This window comes from Sapajus apella, unplaced genomic scaffold, assembly GCF_009761245.1.
Source record: "Sapajus apella isolate SASKATOON/1434 unplaced genomic scaffold, GSC_monkey_1.0 scaffold4, whole genome shotgun sequence".
Classification (NCBI taxonomy): domain Eukaryota; kingdom Metazoa; phylum Chordata; class Mammalia; order Primates; family Cebidae; genus Sapajus; species Sapajus apella.
Genome location: NW_022436944.1, coordinates 52473468 through 52481112, shown reverse-complemented (window position 1 = coordinate 52481112; position 7645 = coordinate 52473468).

Here is a 7645-nt window from a genome sequence, read left to right as displayed (position 1 = left end):
GTGATCTGCCCACCTCAGCCTCCCAAAGTGCTGGGATTACAGGCGTGAGCCACTGCAGCCGGTCTTGTTATTTTATTTTTTTAATTTTTATTTTTTGGGATGGATTTTCACTCTTATTGCCCAGACTGGAGTCCAATGCTGCAGTCTCGGCTCACTGGGGCTCACCGTGACCTCCCCCTCCTGGGTTCAAGAGATTCTCCTGCCTCAGCCTCCCAAGTAGCTGGGATTACAGACGTGCCACCATACCCAGCTACTTTTGTATTTTTAGTAGAGATAGGGTTTCTCCATGTTGGTCAAACTGGTCTTGAACTCCTGACCTCAGGTGATCTGCCTGCCTCAGCCTCCCAAAGTGCTGGGATTACAGGCATGAGCCACTGCACCAGGCCAACCGGCCTTATTTTTAATTTTTTTTCAAGCTTTACTGAAGTGTAATTAATAAGGTATATATGAGGGCACACTGTCTCATGCCTGTAATCTTGGCAGTTTGGAAGACCAAGGCAGAAGGGTTTCTTGAGGCCAGGAGTTTGAGACTAGCTTGGGTAACATGGCAAGCCTCCATCCCTACAAAAAAAAAAAAAAAAAAAAATAAAATCATAAAATATATATATATATATATATATATTAGCTAGGTGTGGTGGCACATGCCAGTAGTACTAGCTACTTAGGAGGCTGAGGCAGGAGGATCACTTGAGCCTGGAAAGTCGAGGCTGCAGTGAGCTGTGATTGTGCCACTGCACTCCAGCCTGGGCAACAGAGCAGGATACTGTCTCAAAGAGAAAAACAATAATCAGCCAGGCACAGTGGCTCACACCTGTAATCCCAGCATTTTGGGAGGCCGAGGCAGGCAGATCACCTGAGGTCAAGAGTTTCAGACAAGGCTGGACAACATGGTGAAACCTGTCTCTACTAAAAATACAAAAGTTAGGTGGGCACAGTGGCAGGCACCTGTAATACCAGCTACATGGGAGGCTGAGGCAGGAGAATCGCTTGAACACAGGAGGCGGAGGTTGCAGTGAGCTGAGATCACACCACTGCATTCTAGCCTGGGCAACAGAGCAAGACTCTGTCTCCGGGAAAAAAAAAGAAAGAAAAAAAGGTCATGAGCAGTGCCTCACGTCTGTAATCCCAGGACTTTGGGAGGATGAGGCAGGTAGATCATGAGTTCAGCAGTTCAAGACCAGCCTGGCCAAGATGGTGAAACCCCATCTCTACTAAAATTACAAAAATTAGCTGGGTGGGCGACTGTAATAATCCCAGCTACTCCGGAGGCTGAGGCAGGGAATTGCTTGAACCTGGGAAATGGAGGTTGCAGTGAGCTGAGATGGCACCACTGCTCTCCAGCCTGAGCAACGGAGCAAGACTCTGTCTCAAAGAAACAAACAAACAAAAAATTAGCCAGGCATTATGTTACATGCCTGTAGTCCCAGCTACTCTGGTGGCAAGGCAGGAGAATCGCTTGAATCTGGGAGGCGGAGGTTGCGGTGAGCTGAGATCACACCACTGCACTCCAGCCTGGGTGACAGAGTGAGACTCCATTCCTCAGTCGCCCCCACCCTCGTCCCCTGGGCCCTACCAAAAGAAAGTCATGTTGTGAATACAGACAGTTTTGTTTTTCTCCTTAGAGATAGGGTCTCCCAGGCTGAGTGCAGTGGTGGTTTGTGTCTGTAATCCCAGCACTTTGGGAGGCTAAGGTGGGCAGATCACCTGAGGTCAGGAGTTCAAGACCAGCCTGGCCAATGTGGTGAAACCCTATCTCTACTAAAAATACAACAATTAGCTGAGTGTGATGCTGCATGCTTGTAGTCCCAGCTACTCAGGAGGCTGAGACAGGAGAATTGCTTGGGGAGGGAGGCAGAGGCTGCAGTGAGCTAAGATCATGTCACTATACTCCAGCCTGGGTGATAGAGCAAGACTCAGTCTCAAAAAAAAAAAAGATAGGGTCTCCCTCTGTTGCCCAAGCTGTAGTACAGTGACACAATCATAGCTCACTGCAGCCTCTACCTCCCGGGCGTAGCTGGGACTACAGGTGTATGCCACCATGCCTGGCTAACAACACCTTGTTTTATTTTTGGATATATCTATACGTTGTAAGATAATTACCACGTCGACTGGTCACAGTGGCTCATGCCTGTAATCCTAGCACTTTGGGAAGATGAGGTGGGCAGATTGCTTTAGCCTGAGAGTTTAAGACCAGCCTTGGCAACATGGTGAAATCCTGTTTCTACAAAAAAATGCAAAAATTAGCCAGTGTGGTGGCACGCACCTGTAGTCCCAACTACTTCAGAGGCTGAGGCAGAAGGATTGATGGAGCCTGGGAGGTTGAGGCTGCAGTGAGCAGGGTTTGCACCACTGCACTTCAATCTGTGTGACAAAGCAAGACCCTGTCTCAGAAAAAAAGGAGAGCTCAGGTGATCCACCCACCTCCGCCCTGGCCCCTTTGCTCATTTTTTGATTGGGTTATTTGTTTTCTTGCTGTTGAACTACTTGAGTTTTTTAATATATCTTAGATATTAACTCTTATTGTGTGTATGGTTTGTAAATATTTTCTCCCATTCTATAGGTTCTCTTCAACTCCGTTGTTGGTTTCCTTTGCTACGCAGAAGCTTTTTAGTTTGATGCAATTTTATTTGTCTGTTTTTGCTTTTGATGTCTGTTGTTTTGGGGTCATATCCCAAAAAATCACTGTCCAAACCAATGTCAAGAAGCTTTTTCCCTGCTTCTTGTTAATAGTTTTGTAGTTTTTGGTTTTATGTTTTAAGTCTTTAATCAGTTTTGAGTTGTTTTTTTTTTTTTTTTTTTTTTGGGTGGAATCTCACTCTGTCACCCAGGCTGGGGTGCAGCGGCACAATCTTGGCTCACTGCAACCTCTACCTCCTGGGTTCAAGTGGTTCTCCTGCCTCCGCCTCCCGAGTAGCTGGGACTACAGGCATGTGCTACCATGCCTGGCTAATTTTTTTTTTTGAGACGAGGTTTCACTCATGTTACCCAGGCTGGAGTGCAATGGCGCGATCTCGGCTCACCGCAACCTCTGCCTCCTGGGTTCAGGCAATTCTCCTGCCTCAGCCTCCTGAGTCGCTGGGGTTACAGGCACGCACCACCATGCCCAGCTAATTTTTTGTATTTTTGGTAGAGACGGGGTTTCACCATGTTGACCAGGATGGTCTCGATCTCTTGACCTCATGATCCACACGCCTCGGCCTCCCAAAGTGCTGGGATTACAGGCTTGAGCCACCGGGCCCAGCCAATTTTTTTTTGAGTCGGAGTTCCACTCTTGTTAATCAGGCTGGTGTGCAATGGCGCCATCTCGGCTCACCACAACCTCTGCCTTCCAGGTTCAACCGATTCCCCTGCCTCAGCCTCCTGAGTAGCTGGGATTACAGGCATGTGCCACTGTGCCCAGCTAATTTTGTATTTTTAGGAAAGATAGGGTTTCTTCATGTTGGTGAGGCTGGTCTCGAACTCCTGACCTCAGGTGATCCGCCCACCTTGGCCTCCCAAAGTGCTGGGATTATAGGCATGAGGCACTGCACCTGGCCTAATTTTTGTATTTTTTAGTAGAAACATGGTTTCGCCATATTGAACAGGCTGGTCTTGAACTCCTGACCTCGTGATCTGCCCACTTTGGCCTCCCAAAGTTCTGGGATTACAAGCATGAGCCACTGTGTGGCCTTGAGTTGATTTTTGTGTTTGCTGTAAAGCTCCAATCTCATTCTTCTGCCTCTAAACATTCACTTTTCCCAACGTAATTTATTGAAGAGACTGTCCTTTCCCCATTGTGTGATGTTGGCACCTTTGTTGAAGATTACTTGAGCATAAACTCATGGATTTGTTTCTTGGCTTTGTATTGTGTTCCATTGGTCTATATATCTGTTTTTATGCCAGTACCATGCTGTTTTAATTGCTATCGCTTTGCAGTATATTTTGAAATCAGATAGTGTGATACTTCCATGTTTGTTCTTCTTGCTCAAGATTGCAGCCAGGAGCAGTGGCTCACACCTGTAATCCCAGCACTTTGGGAGGCTGAGGCAGGCAGATAACTTTGGGAGGCTGAGACAGGCAGATCAGGAATTTGATAAGAGCTTGGTCAACATGATGAAACCCTGTCTCTACTACAAATACAAAAATTAGCTGAGTATGGTGGTGCACATCTGTAATCCCAGATACTTGGGAGGCTGAGGCAGGAGAATCACTTGAACGTAGGAGGCAGAGGTTGCAGTGAGCCAAAATTGCACCACTGCACTCCAACCTGGACAACAGAGCAAGACTTCATCTCAAAAAAAAAAAAAAAAAAAAAGGAAAAAATATATAGAGAGCTAAAAATGGAACCTAGTACTGTGGGTGATTATAAAAATTAAATGAGAGTGATTTTAAAACAAAGCTGGACCAGGCGTGGTGGCTGACGCCTGTAATCCCAGCACTCTGGGAGTCCGAGGCAGGCAGATCATTAGATCAGGAGATAGAGACCAGCCTGGCCAATATGGTGAAATACCTGTGTACTAAAAATAAAAAGTGAGTTGGGTGTGGTGGCATGCACCTGTAGTCCCAGCTACTTTGGAAGCTGAGGCAGGAGAATTGCTTGAACCCAGGTGGCAGAGGTTACAATGAGCTGAGGCTGCACCACTGCACTTCACTCTGGGCAACAGAGTGAGACTTTGTCTCCAAAAAAAAAAAAAGAAAAGCCAGAGGCATTACACTACGCAGCTTCAAACAGGACTGCAAGGCTACAGTAAGCAAAGCAGTGTGGTACTGGCACAAAAACAGACACATAGACCAATGGAACACAATAGAAAACCTAGATAGAAAGCTGCGCATCTGCAACTATCTGCTCTTCAGCAAAGTCGACAATAACAAGCAATAGGAAAGGACTTCCCATTCAATAAACAGTGCTGGGATAACTGGCTAGCCTTATGCCTAAGAGTGAAATGGACCCCTTTCTTCCCAACTCAAGATGGATTAAAGACATAAATGTAAAACTCAAAACTATACACACTCTAGAAGAAAATCTAGGAAATACCATTCTGGACACAGACCTTGGCAAAGATTTTGTGACAAAGACTCCAAAAGCAATTGCAACAAAAACAAAAGTTGACAAGTGGAACCTAATTAAACCAAAGAGCTTCCACACACAAAAGAAACTATTACACAGTAAACAGATAATCTACAGAATGGAAGACAATATTTGCAAGCTATGCATCTGACAAAGATCTAATATCCAGAACCTATAAGGAACCTAAACAAATCAACAAGATCACGCCATTGCACTCCAGCCTGGGAGACAAAGGGATACCCTGTCTCAAAAAATAAAAAAAAAATAAAATAAATAATAGTAACAATAAATAAGCAAGCTCAGAAGTGGTATTATTATCACTAATGATGCAGGCCAGCCACGGTGGCTCACTCCTGTAATCTCTGCACTTTGGGAGACTGAGGTGGGTGGATCGCGAAGTCAGGCATTTGAGATCAGCCTGACAAACATGGTGAAACCCCGTCTCTCTTAAAAATACAAAAAATTAGCTGGGTGTGGTACCGGGTACCTGTAATCCCAGCTACTCCAGAGGCTGAGGCAGGAGAAATGCTTGAATCTGGGAGGCAGAGGTTGCAGTGAGCCGAGGTCACACCACTGCACTCCAGCCTGGACGACAGTGTGAGACTCTGACTCAAAAAAAAAAAATTTTACTACTGCTGCTCTTTCCTCTAAACACTTTGATTGCATGCCATCTGAAATGCACTTACCTTCTAGCCCCATCCATCCAAACTCACCTATCCTTAAAAGGCTGACTCAAAGTCCACTGCTTTTTCCAGAACGCTGGGTCAGAAATTGTTTTTCCTCCTTGCCACCTCCCACCTTTGTGGCTCTCAAGCTAGTACGCTTCTGAAATTAGCTGTTGGGGTAAACTGTTGTAATAGTGGCCCCCTATTTGTCTACGCCTCCCTGTATGCTTGCCTTTGACAGTGCCCTCTCACCCTGACTCTGGGAAGGGCCACATGACTTGCTTTGGCCAATGAAACAATAGCAAACAGGACACAGGCAGAAGAGAATGTGGAGTTTCCTTCTTGCTGCTCTTCAACCTGTGTGATCACCTGGGCTACCTTGCTGGAGGATGAAAGACATGTGGCCCAGTTACCTCCATCTCCCCACAGACAGCTGACCAGCTCATGATCATGTGAGTGAGACCCTGCAGGAACAGCAGCTACCAACCTGCTTGGGTCATAGCTTGAGAAGTGATTTGCCCAAGGTTACACAGTGAGGAAATGAGGCAATGAGTGAATTAATTCAATGAGTATTTATTGAGCACCTACCATATATCAGGCTTTGGGAAAGGAGCAGTGAACAAAACAGTCCCTCCCTTGAAGGTGGAGACCGGCAATGCACATGTACATGAATGTGGAGCAGATTAGCCTTTTGTGATCAATGCTGTAAAGCAAAGCACAGCAAAGCCTTCCTGGGTGTGGGGACAGAATGACAGAGCTGAGTGTGCTGTTTTTGGATGGAGAGCTTAAGGAAGGCCTGTCTGAAGAGATGACATCTGAGTAGAGACCAGAATGAAGTAAAGGATATTATGTAGATACCTAGGGGAGAAGAGTAACAGAAAGAGGGAACCACACATTAAAACACCCCGAGGTGGGAATATGATAGATTCCTTTGAGAAACAGCAATGTTGTTAGTGAAAGAATGGGATGAACAGGGGGGCAAACTGGCAGGAAGTAAGGTCAGATGTAAAGTCAGGGGTTTGCCGGGCACGGTGGCTCACACCTGTTATCCCAACACTTTCGGAAGCCAAGGCAGGTGGATCACAAGGTCAGGAGTTCGAGACCAGCCTGACCAATATGATGAAACCCCATCTCTACTAAAAATACAAAAATTAGCCAGGTATGGTGGCACATGCCTGTAATCCCAGCTAGTCAGGAGGCTGAGGCAGAAGAATCACTTGAACCCGGGAGGCAGAGGCTGCAGCAAGCCGAGATCGCAACACTGCACTCCAGCCTGGGGGACAGAGCAAGACACTGTCTCAAAAGATAATAATAATAATAATAAATACAAATTAAAAAATTAAGTCAGGGGTTTGATTATATAGGGCCTTATAAGTTCAAGTTAGAACTTTGGATTTTCTTTTTTTTTTTTAAGACAGAGTCTCACTCTGTCACCCAGGCTGGAATGCAATGGTGTGATCTCGGCTCACTGCAACCTCTGCCTCCAGGATTTAAGCCATTCTCCTGCCTCAGCCTCCTGAGTAGCTGGGACTACTGGCACGTGCCACCAAGACCAGCTAATTTTTATATTTTTGGTAGAGATGGGGTTTCACCGTATTTGCCAGGCTGGTCTCCCACTCCTGACCTCGTGATCCTCCCGCCTTGGCTTCCCAAAGTGCTAGGATTACAGGCGTGAGCTACCATGCCCAGCCATGATTTATATGTTTTCTTTGAGATGGAGTTTCACTCTTGTTGCCTAGGCTGGAGTGCAATGGCTTGATCTTGGCTCACCAAAACCTCTACCTCCCAGGTTCAAGCAATTCTCTTGCCTCGGCCTCCTGAGTAGCTGGGAATATAGGCATGCACCACCATGCCCGGCAATTTTTTCCTATTTTTAGTAGAGCTGTGGTTTCTCCATGTAGGTCAGGCTGGTCTCAAATCCCTGACCTTGGGT